The sequence below is a fragment of the Bubalus kerabau genome, chromosome 11, assembly GCF_029407905.1.
Source record: "Bubalus kerabau isolate K-KA32 ecotype Philippines breed swamp buffalo chromosome 11, PCC_UOA_SB_1v2, whole genome shotgun sequence".
Classification (NCBI taxonomy): Eukaryota; Metazoa; Chordata; class Mammalia; order Artiodactyla; family Bovidae; genus Bubalus; species Bubalus kerabau.
The window spans coordinates 40,640,862-40,659,259 of NC_073634.1; the positions used below are offsets into that span (position 1 = coordinate 40,640,862).

Genomic DNA, 18,398 nt, shown 5'->3' on the forward strand with positions numbered 1-18,398 from the left:
CTTGTTCAAAGTTAGAGTCACCAATATGAATCTACCAAATGACCACCAATTCATTTCAGCTGTCCTTTCAGGACCACTTTCCAACCTTTGACCCATTTTGATTCTCACTGCTTGCAGAATCCCAGTTCAATGAGGCATGAGGCTTTGGGGCAAGCCAGGGCTTCTAAAAGGGATAGCTGAGACCTTCTGGGATGCATCTACCATGGCTACCATTGTCATCAGCAGCTTCTGTCGTGAGAGGCAACCCTCAAAAGAGGACTGCATAACAAGGAGATGGACTATCCTCAAATTACAAAGCTGGGCTTGTTTGTTTCATGAGGTTGATGTGGACAGGCAGCTGACAGGACCCTGGTTGTGCTAGAGATCACGTGAGAGGTGTGAAACAGACAATGAGAAAAATACACCAAGAGTACCAAATAGAAAGATGATAAAATAACTAAGACTCACCGAACCATACACACAATGGTTAAGAGCAAAGACTCTGGTGTTAGGCTGTCTCCACCACTTACTACCTGTGGGATCCTGAGCAAGTTTCTTAATCTCTCTGGGCCTCAGTGTCTTCATCTGAAACTAAGGGTAATAACAGAACTCATCATATAGTGTTGCAGAAGCTGGCGCACTGGAAGCATTCACTATTAGTTGTAATTATTATTAACCAGATGCTGTCGGACACGACTGAAGTGACTTAGCAGTAGCAGCAGCAGCATGCTAAGGATATTTGAAAGATTTCCTAATTAATCACCAAAATAGCCCCATGAGATATATACTATTATTATAATCTGCATTTTTAAGATGGAGATGAGCTTAAGGTCACTCACTTGGTAAGGAGCAGAGCCAGGATCAGAACCCTGGCTAGTCTGACTCAAAGGTCTTGTTCTAAACCTCTGTGGGGAAAAGAGCTTAGGGGGAAAGCTGACAGTAACTATGCCTCAGGTATCTTGTCTCTTCTACTCTTTCCAGCATGTGCTCTAAGTACAGTTGTTGTGTGTGATAGATCAGAAAACTTGATGAAATGAGCAGGAAGACAGATATGTGTTGCCTTGAAACAGTCCTGGGTCACCCTGTACCCAATCCCATGCCACACACTGGTTGAATGTTGGGTTTTGAGGCCCCTGGGAGCTCCGAGCATTTCCTTTCTCTGGAGGCAGGGTGTCCCCTCCCTGAAGGGCTTCCTAACCACCTCCTCGGTCCTCTCTCTGGCACAGAGAAGACACAGCGGGAGCCCTGGAGCAGTCATCCCACCCTCATTCAGCAGTATCCTGGGGAATCCATGACTGGCTCAAGGAGCACCGTGAAATTCTCACTAACCAAGTTAATGTTAATGTGCTGCGATTTTAAAGGAAAAGCTGTGCATCTCCAAGATACTGCTCTGGATTCAAACAATGAGAAGGTGCAGCAGCTTTACAAAAGACAAAAATCATTGTGCTGAAAACTTAATGAAATCTCGCAGACAAAATGTTGAGCAAAAGAAACCAGACACCCAGGAGAAGGTACTTTGTAATTCCATTTAGATAAAGGTCAAAAATAAGCGAGACTACTCTGTGCTATTTTGGGCTACAGTTTTAGATTGTAAAAATATGAAGGAGAGAAGTGATTACCACAGAAGTCAGGAGAGTGGCTCCTTTTGGAGTGGAGAAAGGGTTTGAAATTCCCTTGAGAAGGGGCCTCTTAGGGTTCTGGCAAGGTTCTATTTCCTGACCAAGGTGAAGTAACCGAGAGCTACAATAAAACCTCATTTAGTTTTACAGAGTTCCCTTGATATAGTTCAGCTCTGCACTTTGCTCTGCATTATTTTGCGATAACAAAGGTTAGGTTTGGTTAAGTTTCACTAATGAAATTTGCATCAACCCCACCTGAGTAGACATAGAAAAAGCTATAGGAACAATTAACTTCTAGTTGGATGGGAGAGACTTTAAAAGATACTTTAGCTAATTAATTTTTAAACTTTAGCATGTGTAAGAGTCGCCTAGAGAGCAGGTTAAAACCTAGATACCTGGGCCTCACCCTCCAGGGATTAGGATTCAGCAGGTACAGAGTCTGAGGCTCAAGATTCTGAATTCCTAATGAGCTTCCAGATGCTGCTGATGTAGCACTCTGAGTAGCACTGATCTAGTCTGTTCCCAAGGTTTTGCCCCATCCTTTAGAAGACACCCAAGGAGACAGTCCTCATGAGGCAGGCTGTAAGATACAGTCCTCTACTGCTGCTGCTAAGTCACTTCAGTCGTGTCCGACTCTGTGCAACCCCATAGATGGCAGCCCACCAGGCTCCCCCGTCCCTGGGATTCTCCAGACAAGAACCCTGGAGTGGGTTGCCATTTCCTTTTCCAATGCATGAAAGTGAAAAGTGAAAGTGAAGTCACTCAGTCGTGTCTGACCCTCAGCGACCCCATGGACTGCAGCCTTCCAGGCCTGATTGTTAATGCAGATCTGTGTAGCTTCTAGTCTTGACAGATTATTGAATCTAATTCAGTGTTCTTAACGGGAAGTAATCTGCCCCCAGTACATACACACACACTCTCTTTCACTCTCAACACAATCAGTGGTCTGTGTCCATTTGAACTTCTCCAAAAGTAAGTGTAGTGGTGTTTGAAGTCATGCAACCAGCCATGAGTGCAAAGGGAAAAAGACAGAAAGGTTCTAGCTCCTGGGATCCTGAGAAGAGACTGCTCTCTCACACAGCAAGGGCATAACCTGTTCCCTATTCTACCGACTGCTATCAGCCAGCAGCCATCAAATATGGATGGCAGCCAATTTATCAGGAAGAAAACAGCCTGACTTCTCTCCTATCTAAATTCTGCATTATATTTCCTTGTCTGCTATGCAAATGCAAAACAGAAGCTAAAATTAGAAGCTGAGGTGCTAGTGCGGCTGGTGTGTGTGGGGAGAAGGCAGAGAGGAGATGTCGGAGGGACGGATTCGGAGGAGGGCTGCCTAGGGCCCCTGCCTGAGCTGTCACAGATAACAGTCTGGAAAAGAAATACAAGGGAAGGGGGATGGAGGCGGGAAGCTGCTGGTCCCCCCAGTTATCACACCTGCAGAGAATCCTTGAGGCTTTTATGGGTTCCCTAAAAGCGCCCTGACCTACTTTTCAAAATGTTGTCTCCTTATTCACCAAAACACATTCTTAGTGAATTGCAGTCAAGTTTTCTGCAATTATCCAATACAGAGTTTTAGTTTCTACTCTGAAAGCTATCATTTGTGACTCCATGCATAATAGTAATATATTCAATAGTATCAGGCTGCAGATGGATATGTGGAATTTCTTAAAGTGATAGGTAAGCTGCAGTTTTAAATGAATCTATCTGAAAAGCTTAGAGCAAAACCTTGAGTCTATTTAAGAACATGTGATAGCTGAAACCTTTATCCCTCAGCTAAGGGGCCCAAACTCAGCAGATGTGAATACAAAAACCTTAAAGTGGAAATAAATATAATGATCTCTTGGATGTATAGGACATTTTCCTTCATAGAACCTCAGGCATTTCCTAGTTACAGTGTAATACCATATTCTCTGTGCAGTGACCAGACCACCTTGGAATGCCATAGTGGAAATTTTGGAAGTATTACAGGGAGCAAAAAAAAAAACCAAACAAACAAGGGAGAGAAGTAAATACCTTCCCAGGGATGTCCCAGGGCAGCCTTGGTCCCAGGTAGGTGGAACCCTACTAAGATCCAGGGCTTGTGGTTTCATCAGCTGTCTCCTCCTCCCTCCTGTTAAAGGGCTGTTTGAGAAAATGAGATGGAACTTGTGGCCAACCCATAATTATACGGGGGCGGAGGAATTGGGCCATTGACTAGTCGGCTTCCTATTTCTCCTCCTCTCAGCCGCTGGCTAGCCTGAGAGGCGGAAGGAAGGACATGGATGCGATTCTGGAAGTGCCCCTCCACTGGCTTCTCAGGAGCTGGAAAACATGCGGTCAGCGCAGTGCTGTCAAATGCAAGCCCATGGCCATGGACTGTGTGTGTGCGTACAGGCCAGGCAGCTGCGAGGAGGGTGATGGACGAGTCCCACACCCATTCTGGGCGCCTGCCCGGTCTCCGGGCAGCACGTGAGCAGGGCCGCAGCACCACAGCGCCTCTCTGAAGAACAGAGGCCCAGGCAGAAGGAAACAGAAGGTTTTTAGAAGGAAAGCAAGCCTTCTTGCCCTCTGAGGCTGCTGCTCCTAACAGGCCTTCCCTGTCCCAGGTTCAGGACCCAGGCAGACACAGAAGCAAACTGCTGCCAGCCCCTGGGGGCACAAGAGCCTAAGACCATGTCTCCCCAGGGGCCCTCCTCATGGCCTGGAACTGACCAGACACCAGCCTCTCATTGTTCCTCAGCTCTGCTTGTCCCCTTCCCACTGTCCAGCATCCAGGAGAGGAGCAAGAGAGTCAGAGAACCTGAACCCAAACAGATTAAGTTGTAGATGGCTAAACAAATGTCCGGATGACTTCCCTGTGTTTCTATGCTCCTCTGACTCCCATTCTAAGACAAGTGAAAAGTGTCTATGTGAGTGAAAGCCTGGGGCTCTGGCTAAGAATATAGTGTTGTTATTATTAGATCAACTGGGAGGGAGGCATGCCACCTCCGGGCAGGGCTCTGGTGGGCTGTGTGGGAGGTGACTGTCAACAGCTGCTGGGTGGAAATCTTGTTTATTGTCAGCAGCCTGGCGCAGAGATTAAGAGGAGCTTGGTCTCCAGCTCACACCCACGTGGCTGCTCCAGACACGGCATCCAACTGCTGGGGCCCCCAGGGTGTCCACTCAAGGATGATTCAACCAACAAGAAAACCCAGGAGGCCAACTAGGACAGCTGGGAGAATGCCTGTGGGGCAACCCAGCTGAACACCCCCACTGGAAAAGTGCAGCATATGACACCATCCCCAGCTGACGAAATGCAGGACCCCAGAACAAGCTGCAAATCCCACATAATAGCTCCATGTCCCAAGACAGTTTCTCATTCATTCACCAACTACTTATTGGGCACCTTCTCTAGCAGATACTGTACATGGAACAAGGAATAGAGTGGGGACAAGGCAACAGAGTTTACAGTCTGGAAGAAACCAAAGTTTATGGTTTGCAATTAGGCTGGTCATTATGTGATGAGCGTTTTGATAGAGGAGGTTCAAGGAGCCAAGAGCACAACAGTAGGGGAATGTAACTGGCCACAAGGAATTGCCTTGATGAGGAAGCTGTCACTAAGAGATACTGTGAAGTTCTAGCTATTAAGGTCTCAAGAGATGTCAGCCTAAGGCTGTCACTGCTTTCTTGCTTTCTTCAGCTAATTAAACTTTTGGCTAGTATCTACCCATCTGGTGCCTGTTCTATCTCATTGCCAGTCACTTAAACATAAAGCTCTGGGAATAAATAATTATAATCATACAGCATCCATCGAAGTATCCAGAATTCTCTGGGATGCATGACAGAACCCTTTATCTACTGAGGTCATTATAATCACCATGCTATTATCATGTTCCATTATACTCCCTCTTTCCCTGACAATGATAATCACCAGGGGCCTCCCCCCAAAGAAGGTCCAGCCCTTTGCAGCAACACATAAGCAGCTTCATATCAACTAAGAGCAGAGGGTCCGTTAAGACAGCCTCAAACACAGACAGAAAAAAAGAGGTGATAAAAAGTTTCACCAACTTCCTCTGCCACAGCAACCAGGGTGAACCTTTTAAAATGTAACTTCAGGGCTTCCCTGGTAGTCCAGTGGTTAAGACTTTGCTTTCCAATTCAGGGGGTGCGGGCTCGATCCCTGATCAAGAAACTAAGATTCCAAATGCCTCGGGGCCAGAAAAACAAAACATAAAAAGCAGAAGCAATACTGTAACAAATTCAATAAAGACTTTAAATACGGTCCACATCAAAAAGAAATAAATTTTAAAAGTAAAAAAATGATCCACATTAAAAAAAAATCTTTAAAACATAAAGTGTAAGTCAGATGATACCCTCTCCTGTCAAAACCCTGTGATGTTCCCCAGCTTCCTCAGACTAAAAGCTGAAGTCCTGACGATGCCCTCAAGGCCCTCTGTGATCCAGGTCCTCATTACCTCTCTGACTTCCTCTCCTGCTAATCTCCCTGTGACAACCATATGTGTCTCCTGGTTGGTCTTCTTGAACACACCAAGCACACTCTTTGTACTCATCACTCTCTCTGCCTGGCACTTTCTTCCTTCATATATTCACATCCTCATTCACTTTCTTCAAGTCTCTGCTCAAATGCTAAGGACACCAGTTTGTAAGCGGCCTTCCCCAGCCACTCCATTTGAGGTACCAATGCTTCCTCCACAGTCCTTGTCCTCCCACTCTGCTTCATTTTTCTTCACAGATGGTATCACTATCTGGCACACTATATACGTTGTTCATTGTCTGTCTCCTCTGCAAGAATGTATACCTCTCTAGGACAGAGGGGTTTTTTTCCCCATTTTGTCTTTTTTTCCCGCTACTGTTTTCAAGTGCCTGGCACGTAGCAGAACCTCAACAAATATTCATTGAATGCATGAATGGATTACTTAATTAATTAATGATAAATTAATTGGGAAAGGAAAACCTTTTAGTTAATGGTGTTAGACTTGGTGTTCAGGATAGAAAATAATAAATTCAGTTCTTACCATGGCACCCCACTCTAGTACTCTTGCCTGGAAAATCCCATGGACGGAGGAACCTGGTGGGCTGCAGTCCATGAGGTCGCTAAGAGTTGGACACGACTGAGCGACTTCACTTTGACTTTTCACTTTCATGCATTGGAGAAGGAAATGGCAACCCACTCCAGTGTTCGTGCCTGGAGAATCCCAGGGATGGGGGAGCCTGGTGGGCTGCCGTCTATGGGGTCGCACAGAGTCGGACACGACTGAAGCGACTTAGCAGCAGCAGCAGCACCTTGCACCACACACCAAGTAAATTCTAGATGGATTAAATGTGTGTTAGTCTCGGGGAACACATGTATACCTGTGGCGGATTCATTTCGATATATGGCAAAACCAGTACAATATTGTAAAGTTAAAAAATAAAATTAAATTAAAAAAAAAAAAGAACATGGAATACATAATACTTCCTACATTAATAAAAATTAAGTCCCAGTAGAAAGAGAAGAAAAGGAAACAGAAAGGCAATTCACAAAAGAAGAAATTTAAATGGCCACTAAATTTAGCTAAAGTTAGTCTACTTTACTAGGAAATACAGATGGCCTATAGGCACATGAAAAGATGCTCAACACTGCTATTTACTAGAGAAATGAAAATCAAAACTACAACAGACAAGGTCATTACATGTAAAACAAAATTAAAAATAAAACAAAATAAAATACAAAAACAACAGTGAGTGTCATTCCCATCACACCAGTCAGGATGGCCATCATCAGAAAGTGTACAAACAACAAATTCTGGAGAGGGTGTGGAGACAAGGGACCCCTCCTACACTGTTGGTGGGAATGTAGGCTGGTGCAGTGGGGACAGTGTACACTGTGGAAAACAGTGTAGAGGGCCCTCAGAAAACTAAAGTCAGAATCACCACGTAACCCAGCAATCCCACTCCTGGGCATATACTCAGACAAAACTATGATTCAAAAAGATAGGGCTTCCCTGGGGGCTCAGTGGTAAAGAAGCCACCTGCCAGGTAGGAGACACAGGTTCGATCCCTGATCTGGGAACGTCCCACATGCTGAGGGGAAGCTAAGCAGCTACTGAAGCCTGCACACCCCAGAGTTTGTGCTCCACAAGAGGAGCCACGGCAGTGAGAAGCCTGTGTGTCACAACTAGAGAGTGGCCCACGCTCACCACAGATAGAGAAAGCACCCACGGCAATGAAGACCCAGCACAGCCAAAGATAAATAAATTAAATTTTATATGTAAAAAATTCTATGATAAACCATAATGGTAAAGAATATTTTTAAAAAGAATGTATATATTATATAACTGAATGTATATGTATAACTGAATCAGTTTTCTGTCTAACAGAAATTGACAATGTAAATCAACTATAGTTCACTTAAAAAATAAAAATCTTTAAAAAGAAAATAAAGTTGCAAAAACGTTCTAAGGTACCAGTTCACTGTTGAACATGTCCTATTTGGAGAATCCTGGATGAAGAGAGAAATCCCACTTCCATCTTTGGATAAATTGAGTATCATCCTGAAGAAAGCCCTTTTTACACTGGCTCAAAACAAGTACCAGTCATCTTGCCTCGACATAAGACCATGTCTGTTTCTGTCCCTTGTTTCTGCATCCAGTGAACACTCTTCTCCCAGGCTGGGCAAGGCCTTCGGACACTTGAGGCCTCTCACTAGGCCTGGCCACCAGCTCTTGGGGGAGAGGTGGGGAGAGTAAGTACCATCAATTGCTTATTGTGGTTTCCTCTCTCCCTTAGAAAGTAAGTCTTTCAAGCTGATTATCAGTATGGAAGCCCTGCTTTGCAACTTGGTATGTGCTGGGTCTCCATTTTTAGAACACAGTTCTGGTTTAAGGGTTTTTTTTGGGGTTTTTTTTGTGTTTTTTTTTTTAGGGGTTCCCAACTTGGAGTGCTTTCTGGCTTGCTTCTCCACCAGGGTTTGCTCCCATCCCCTGAATCAGGGGTGACTCCATGGGTGTGTGAGCTGTGCAATCATACAGGGCCCAACTCTCAGATTTGGCTGTGGCTACTCTCTTGAAATATCTCATAAAGTTATCTTTGAATTTGTGTTTTGTAAGCAAAGTCTGATGACTCTAACAGCAGAGTACACACACACACACACACACACACACACACACACACACGCATACACAATCCAGCCTGTGGGCAGAGCAGGCAATGCGCTGAAGGGACAGCCAGGCCCAGATCTAAGCTCAGGTTAGTGCCGGTGGTGGTGGCAGCAGCAGGAGCGTTGATGGCGGCGCTGGCCACAGCCCCAGAGAAGGGAGAAGCCCCTCGAGGGAGCCGTGGGAGTCTAGTGAAACCACCAGAGCCAGTCTGAGCTCTGGGATGGGAACTTCCATTGCTCAGGCAATAAACTATGACAGTAAACTATTACAAAATAAAATTGTGCCCATGGACATTGCAATAAAACCTATCAGGAAGTTATTAGAATTCTTTAAATAGTTCAGAATCTCTAGTTTTGAAAAATATAACAGCACTGCAAAGCAAATATCCACAGACTTAGAAAGTAAATTTAAAGACCACTGCAGTCAACAGAAAGGACATTTTCACACAGTGCTTCAGATCAGCCAATTATTAACAAGAAAGACAACTTAGAATTTTTATTATATGGAAGATAAAGCAATAGAATGCATAAATAAGCATTTTAAATTATACACAAATCATGAAACTGCTTTCAATTTCTTGTTCAACCTCTGCAAGTTACCAGAAATACTAGAGAAACATTAAAATGCCATTGTGTAAATTTATATTTAAAATTAAATTCAGACTTAACATGAAGCTGATCGTCAGCTCTAGATGTACTAAAATGTATTCTTTGTAGTAATTTGCTGTATTGTTTCAGTCTCTAAAATACAAATAACCTTTCCAGTAACAGTTGTACCAGGAGAAGGATCCTTCTCAAAACTAGCAATTATTAAAAATTATTTAATATCTTGCATTTGCCAAGAGTGACTAAGGTCACTTTCAATTATATCAATTGAAAATGAAGTTGCTAAAAGTACAACTTTTGATGACCTAAGAAATAAATTTGCAAAAAAGCAAACCAGTAAATTCTATGATCAAGTTATTGCATTAATAAAATGTTATTTACTATATTATATGACACTAGAAGTGTATTTTTGCATTTGTAAGTTTTTATTGTTAATTATGTGACATTATTATGCTTATTATATTTATAAGTAATAAGATCCTTTTAAAAGAAAAAGTTTTATATTTTAGTACCTTTAATCGCACTTTTCTTCCCTACTTTTTGGACAAGAGTCTCACATTTCATTTTGCACTGGGTCCTCCAAATTATGTAGCCGCTCCTACCTTGGATCATTTTCTAGAGGTGAGCCAGCCACCACCACCCTTTGTAGAGAAGACCAGTCTACTAGCTCTTAGGCAGCTGGTCTTGGGAAGCAAAATGACCCATTTGGAGATGGACTGGGGACCTTGTGTGCTGATTACACAAGCCCACAGCTGAGCAAAGGCAAAATAACGCACAGGCCAGTCAGGGGCCTCTTCTCTGTTACCATGGTAGAATCACCAGCCCTCATATATAAGCTCTGCAGCCAGCTATGACTGAAAGCATCACCCCAACCTCCCTCTCCTTCAATGTCTTGTCCTTCTCTGATGAATATCTACATTTCTCTGGGGACACACCGTGAAGTAAGACTGAAGTTCTGCTGAGAAGACTCAGCATGGGATGTTACCTTTTCATACTCAGACCCCAACAGCCAGTTTCTCAGCCTTTCCCTCTAAATGCTATTTGGTTATTCCTGTTAGATACACAGAAGCTGTCACAGGGTCACTTCAGCAAGGCTGTCAGTGGAGTCCTGGCAGTGGAGGAAAGCCCTGCAGGCACTTGAGGCTGAGTCATCCTTCGGGTGAGGAGGAGTCTGGGACAGAAGCTGCCCCAGGTGATGCTCCACTGTACTTTGGAACGAGGTAGGACAAAGAGATTCTACTAACACGGTGATGGATCACCTTTGTATTGCTTCATTTCACTTCATACAAACCACTCTGGCAACTTTCGTAACAACACAACCACACATAGGATTGTACTCGGGCCACCTGAATCCTTCTCCAATTTCTACTATTGTACAGTTTGACAACTTAATCATTTTCTGCCCTGAGCTATTTTCTGTTTCTGTTTTCTGTTTCTGTTTTCTGCTTCTGTGTTTTCTGTTTCTGTTTTTTCTGTTTCTGTTTTCTGTTTCCAAGGAGCTTGTTCATCACAAGCTCCTTGAGGACAGAGACCATGTCTTCTCCTGAGCCTCCAAGTATAACAATAATGCTATCGTTTCTAGAACACTAACAATTCACTTTCTCACCTATTAACTCATCAACCCTCACAGCACGTACTGCCCCCCAAGCCAGGATAATGCCCATTTTACAGAGGAGATGATCAAGACCCTAGAAGATCACTGGTTTGCCCATAGCTCCACAGCTGCTAAAGAGCCCAGTCACAGACCTGAATGACTCAGATCACAGCACCTTTGGGGAGGGGGCCATCTCTAATAGGGCAGGCTCACTCCTTCCGCACACTGTCTAGCACAGTGTGTACAAATGTGGATGCTTACTGACAAACAATTAATCTCAAAAATACACAAGCAACTCCTGCAGCTCAGTTCCAGAAAAATAAGCGACCCAGTCCAAAAAATGGGCCAAAGAACTAAACAGACATTTCTCCAAAGAAGACATACAGATGGCTAACAAACACATGAAAAGATGCTCAACATCAGTCATTATCAGACAACTGCAAATCAAAACCACAATGAGGTACCATCCCACACCAGTCAGAATGGCTGCCATCAAAAAGTCTACAAACAATAAATGCTGGAGAGGGTGCGGAGAAAAAGGAACCCTCTTACACTGTTGGTGGGAATGTAAACTAGTACAGCCACTATGGAGAACAATGTGGAGATTCCTTAAAAAATTGGAACTAGAACTGCCATACGACCAAGCAATCCCACTGCTTGGCATACACACTGAGGAAACCAGAATTGAAAGAGACACGTGTACCCCAATGTTCATCGCAGCACTGTTTACAATAGCCAGGACATGGAAGCAACCTAGATGTCCATCGGCAGACGAATGGATAAGAAAGCTGTGGTACATATACACAATGGAGTATTACTCAGATTTTAAAAAGAATGCATTTGAATCAGTTCTGATGAGGTGGATGAAACTGGAGCCTATTATACAGAGTGAAGTAAGCCAGAAAGAAAAACACCAATACAGTATATTAATCAATATATATGGAATTTAGAAAGATGGTAACGATGACCCTATATGCGAGACAGCAAAAGAAACACAGATGTAAAGAACAGACTGTTGGACTCTGTGGGAGAAGGCAAGGGTGGGATGATTTGAGAGAAGAGCATTGAAACACGTATGTTATCATATGTGAAATAGATTGCCAGTCCATGCATGCCAGTCCACGCTTCAGTGCATGAGGCAGGGTGCTCAGGGCTGGTGCACTGGGATGACCCAGAGGGATTGGATGGGGAGGGAGGTGGTGGTGGGGGGTTCAGGATGGAGAACAGATGTATGCCCATGGCTGATTCATGTCAATGTATGGCAAAAACCACCACAATATTGTAAAGTAATTAGCCTCCAATTAAAAAAATAAATAAAAATTTTAAAATGCTACTAAATGATAAAAATTAAAAAAAAAAAAAAAACAAATATGGATGCTTGAGCGAGACCTTGTGACAACAGATGTTTTCACGTTTACCATCAGAACCAGAACTCTAAGTCTGCTTTTTCTACTACTTGACAGCGCATCCTCAAAATCTCTCTCTTGTGAAGCTTGCCTGCACTGTTCTGGGACTGCTGAGCATGTCAGGGGCTTTGTGCAGGAAGGCATGGGACTCTCCATGACTCAGTCTTCCCAGTGGCCTCATGCTTCCTGCACTCTCCCAGGATGGAGCGGACAGCAACAGCAGCTTGAAGGACTCTGTCTAGACTTGCTTCATGGCAGTGGCAACCATCCACAAGCTGTGGCCTCTTTTCTTTGCCCTGGATGAAGGAGTGTGGAACTGTTGGCCTCCAGGCAGAGCCAACCCCACCTGGGCTTCTCTCCTTCGTCTCTACAGCCAAGGAAATGCTGGCCTACAGCTCCCTGCAACTTTAATAAATGTCTTCACTTGTTTATAACGGGGTGAGGAAGGCCTACTGAAGGTACAAAAGCACCAAAGCCACAAAGAAAAAAGATTAAAAACCTGGGCCACATAACCATCCAAAATTTGGAGCCATAAAAAACATCACAAAGTTAAAATAACATTTAAATGTCTGCAGCATGTAAAACAAGCTAAGGCTAATATTCAGTATGTCAATAATTCTTACAATTCATTAATAAGGTGAACCATTTAATAAAAAGGGGGAAAGAATATAAAGAGGTACTTCATAGTAAAAGAAATAGAAATGGAAAACGGCAAAGGAAAATATTCCATTTCTCACAGTAAACAAAAATACAATTAAAACACTAAAATGTTATAGTTCATCAAACTAGCAAACATTAAAAAAACAGATAATATCCAGTGTTAGAATTTCAGTTTGACCTACCAAGAAAAAAAGAAGACAGAGAATTCAAATAAATAAAATTATAAAGGAAAGAGGAGACATTACAACTGATACCACAGAAATACAAAGGATCCTAAGAGACTACTCTGAACAACTGTGCTGTGTTCAGTCGCTCAGTCATGTCTGACTCTTTGTGGCCCCATGGACTGTAGCCTACCAGGCTTCTCTGTCCATGGAATTTCCCAGGCAAGAATACTGGAATGGGTTGCCAATTCCTACTCCAGGGGATCTTCCCAACCCAGAGATCGAGACCACGTTTCTTGCTTTGGCAGGCAGTCTCTTTATCACAGCGCCACATTATAGCCCAGCAAATTGGACAACCTGGAATAAATTGATAAATATACAACCTATAAACACTGAATCATGAAGAATTAGAAAATCTGAACTTCCAGTAATGAATAAGGAGATTAAATCAATAAATTAAAACTTACCAACAAAGAAAAGTTCAGGACTAGATAGCTTCACTGGTGAATTCCAATCCTTTTTAAACTCTTCCAAATAATTGACCTGAATAGAATTCCAAAGAAGACATATAAATGGCCAAGTAGTACATGAAAAGGTACTCAATTATCAGGGAAATGTAAATCAAAACTACCATGAGATATCATTTACATCTGTTAGAATGGTTATTCTCAAAAAGACAGGTGATAAGACAAACACTATATAATCTCACTTACATGTGGAACCTAAAAAAGCCAAACTCATTGAAACAAAGTAGACTGGTGGTTCCAGGGGCTTACAGGGTGGGGAAAATGAGGAGATTTTGGTCAGAATATAAACTATCAGTTGTAAGAGGACTGAGTTCTGGGGATCTAATGTACAGCATGGAGACCATAGTTCAGTTCAGTTCAGTCGCTCAGTCGTGTCTGACTCTTTGCGACCCCATGAATCGCAGCACGCCAGGCCTCCCTGTCCATCACCAACTCCCAGAGTTCACTCAAACTCACGTCCATCAAGTCGGTGATGCCATCCAGCCATCTCATCCTCTGGCGTCCCCTTCTCCTCCTGCCCCCAATCCCTCCCAGCATCAGAGTCTTTTCCAATGAGTCAACTCTTCACATGAGGTGGACGAGGTACTGGAGTTTCAGCTTTAGCATCATTCCTTCCAAAGAACACCCAGGGCTGATCTCCTTCAGAATGGACTGGTTGAATCTCCTTGCAGTTCAAGGGACTCTCAAGAGTCTTCTCCAACACCACAGTTCAAAAGCATCAATTCATCCATAGTTAACAATACTGTATTACATACTTGTAAGTTGCTAAGAGTAAATCTTCAATGTTCTCACCATAACAACAATAACAAAATAGTAACTATGTGAGGTGATAAGCGTGCTAACTAACCTTATTGTGATAACAATTTCATGATCTTTGTGTATCAGATCATCACTTGTATACCTTAAACTTACAGAATATTATACATCAATTATATCTCAATAAAAATAGAAGGAAAGAGAAAGAAAATATCCAGTGTTGGGAGTTAGGAGGGAAGTTAGGTCAAGTCAAATTTTAAAATATGCTGTGCTCCTTAACTCAGCATTCTAACCTAGAGAAATGTATGCACAGAGAAATGTTAAAAAGCACAGACAGAAATGTTAATCACAACACTGTTTATCAAAGCATACCACTGGGAATAACCTAAAAGTCCTCTAGTAAAGATGTGGCCTAATAAGGCAGGAGATAGTCATCTCAGGGAATGTCACACAGCCATTAGAAAGAATAGATGAAGATGATATGCTGAGCACTGACATGGAAAGGTTTCCAAGACACAGGAAGTGAAAACAGTGAGCTGCTTATCAGTATGCATGGTGTAATCTATTTCTATTTTAAACATGTAACCCTGTGAAACCACCTATTTTTATATGTATATGCATGTCTGCATCAATGCATAGAAATACATCTGGAAAGTTGTCTCTGGGGATCAGAGTGGGTTTGTCTCCAGGTAGCCCGGTGGAGAGGCTCTTGCTCTGGCTATTCTGCTGGTTGATATTTTTACAAAAAGTATGTATTCACATATTACTCCTGCAATTTTAAAATAGAAAAGAACTAGCATAGGCCCACGGTTGCTGAAGAGCAGACCTATAAAATCCATTAGGTCTGCCTTCCCTCTGGGGGCCCACAAAGACTGCCCAGGGTCTGGAGATGGATGGTGAGGGAGAGAAAAGCAGTGCCAGCCCCACCCACGTGCCAGTGAGTCCCCTGACTTGGTGATTTTATTTTCCACTGTGTCTCAGGTCAGGTCCCTTGAGAAACAGACTCTGAGACATCTGCACACACGAGGTTTACTGAGAAGAGCTCTTGGGAACAACACCTCTGGGAAAGAAGACACGACTGAGCAGAGGGAGAGGCTGGGCTATGATGCAGTCACAACAAAGGCCTGAGCAGACCCAGAAGCAGCTCTGGAGCCAGAAGGTTCTTCAGAGGTGTCCCCGCGTGCGGGAAGGGGGCTGGGCCTTTGCACCTCCTTCTTCACAGACCAGTCACTGGATGTGGGCTGCCTCTGGGAAGAAGTGAAACTTTGGCCAAAGCAGCCCTCTTCAGCTGAGGGGCCGATTCTGGGAGAGACCCAGCTGTGGGCAGCAGCTGGAGGAATGAACACCTCGGTCCTTAAGGGGAGTCTGGGAAGTGCACCGTGTCTTGGGGACTCTGGAGCTAAGGGAGCATTTGTCTCAACACTGATTCCTTCAAAGATGTCAGGTTGCAAAAATGAGGAAAAAATTCAGATGGACCTAGCACCAGTGCTAAGCCCCTAACCTGCACTGTCTTCTTTAAACCTCACAAGTCTGGGGTGAGTACCAATATTCTGTTGTACAAGTACTAATATAATTTGGTTTATAGATGAAATTGAAGAAATTATACAAAAATTATACAATGCAGAGGAACTTGAAAGCTCAGAGAAGTGAAGTAATTTGCCAAAGGTTATAGAGCTGTCGAGTAACGCAGAAAGGTTTCAGTCTAGGTCTGGCAGATTCCAGAGCCACCAAGATAGGAGGTGGTTTACAAAGACTCAAAACGCTCAGCCAGGACAGAGAAAAATAAGAGCAACAACTGAGAGGCGTCAAGAAGGTAATTAGTGCCATTCTTCGGAATAGCAGGTTGGAAAAGAGATGTCCAGGTGCCACACAGAAGTCCTGGGCCCCTTCATTGTATAAAGAAAATCAAGTATGTAATTCTCTACATATTGTATGATGCTAAATTTAGCATGTTTTAAAACATGCAAATCAGTCAGTCAGTTCAGTCGCTCAGTCATGTCTGACTCTGCAACCCCATGAATCGCAGCACACCAGGCCTCCCTGTCCATCACCAACTCCCAGAGTTCACCCAAACTCATGCCCATCGAGTCGGTGATGCCATCGAGCCATCTCATCCTCTGTCGTCCCCTTCTCCTCCTGCCCCCAATCCCTCCCAGCATCAGGGTCTTTTCCAATGAGTCAGCTCTTCGTGTCAGGTGGCCAAAGTATTGGAGTTTCAGCTTTAGCATCAGTCCTTCCAAAGAACACCAGGACTGATCTCCTTTAGAATGGACTGATTGAATCTCCTTGCAGTCCAAGGGGCTCTCAAGAGTCTTCTCCAACACCACAGTTCAAAAGCAGCAATTCTTTGGCACTCAGCTTTCTTCACAGTCCAACTCTCACATACATACACGACTACTGGAAAAACCATAGCTTTGACTAGATGGACTTTTGTTGGCAAAGTAATATCTGCTTTTGAATATGCTATCTAGGTTGGTCATAACTTTTCTTCCAAGGAGTAAACTTATTTTAATTTCATGGCTGCTGTCACCATCTGCAGTGATTTTGGAGCCCCCAAAATAAAGTCTGACACTGTTTCCACTGTTTCCCCATCTATTTCCCATGAAGTGATGGGACCAGATGCTATGATCTTAGTTTTCTGAATGTTGAGCTTTAAGGCAACTTTTTCACTCTCCTCTTTCACTTTCATCAAGAGGCTTTTTACTTTCTGCCATAAGGGTGGTGTCATCTGCATATCTGAGGTTACTGATATTTCTCCTGGCAATCTTGATTCCAGCTTGTGCTTCTTCCAGCCCAGCGTTACTCATGATGTACTCTGCATATAAGTTAAATAAGCATGGTGACAATATACAGCCTTGATGTACTCCTTTCCCTATTTGGAACCAGTCTGTTGTTCCATGTCCAGTTCTAACTGTTGCTTCCTGACCTGCATATAGGTTTCTCAAGAGGCAGACATATATTTACTATTTATTATTAACATTTACTATTATTTATTATTGATATATATTACTTTTAATACAAACAAATGAGTATAAAGACATGTAGGAGAGAAACACCTGTGAAGTGACGGGGGCTGGATGAGAAGCCATTTAAGAAGCTTCCATATATATTCATATCATACTAATTCTTAAACTGGGTGAGCAGTACAACAATATTTATTATATAATTGTCTGTACAAAAGGTAGAAAGGATAATTTAATACCTTTTGGATTGTGAAACAGTTCATAAAATTGTTTTTCCAAAAGGAAAGTGTTCAGATAAGAAAGCTTATAATAGCTAAGCACATTATTTAAACTTGTACTTGGTATTTGTTTATTTTAATCCTTACTCTAATTTGAGGTGTTATATGACTTAAAAATAGAAGGTGCATATTAATAAATGTGCATATCCTTTAACAAAGACTTATCATTGAAAAGTCCTGCTGAGTGTGTGCAAAGGATGGCCCATGTGTCAAGTCTTTAACCCATTCTAATGATGTACCTATTACCCACCTGGATCTTTTATGGAAATAGGATAAAAATACACACAGGATTGACATGTAATGTACACACCGGATTGACAGGTCTTGTTCTTCAGTCTGCAGGTGTTCACACAGGAAGCCAATGCCTGCCCTCCCCCGCACACCCTGATGCATGTGATCCACAGCCCTTTGTTCTGTCACAGTCTGCCCCTGTGCAGGGCACAGTACATTAGGTTTCTCGTCTTCAAATACACAGGTTCCACCTGCCTCACCAGCTGCCCAGGATCTCCTCTAATCCCTAAGCACATCCCTAGCTCTCCTGGGCTACAGATGACCCAGCGTCCTCCTCTTAGGATTGCATGGCAGAAGTGCTCGAGGTAGCATTCCTGCATGAGGGACAGTGGAGAAGGGGGTGCAGAAACTAGAGGTGAAGAGCATACCCCACGCTGCTCTTGGGGAGTAAAAGCCCAGTGACACCTGGTTCTCTGAGGCAGCCCATTCCTGTAAGAA

At 43.3% G+C, this 18,398-nt stretch overlaps 1 long non-coding RNA gene across 8 annotated transcripts in view; it reads right to left on the reverse strand.

Annotated features, from left to right (window-relative positions):
* Window positions 1-12,956: 12,956 nt before the first annotated feature.
* LOC129623081 (uncharacterized) overlaps window positions 12,957-18,398 on the reverse strand; it is a 44,550-nt gene continuing 39,108 nt past the window's right edge. For all 8 annotated transcript variants that reach the window (XR_008700340.1, XR_008700343.1, XR_008700342.1 and 5 more), the window contains 2 exons: window positions 13,613-13,688; window positions 12,957-13,502 (listed from right to left, as the gene is read on the reverse strand). This is a non-coding gene — a long non-coding RNA (uncharacterized LOC129623081). The remainder of the gene's footprint in view (window positions 13,503-13,612; window positions 13,689-18,398) is intronic.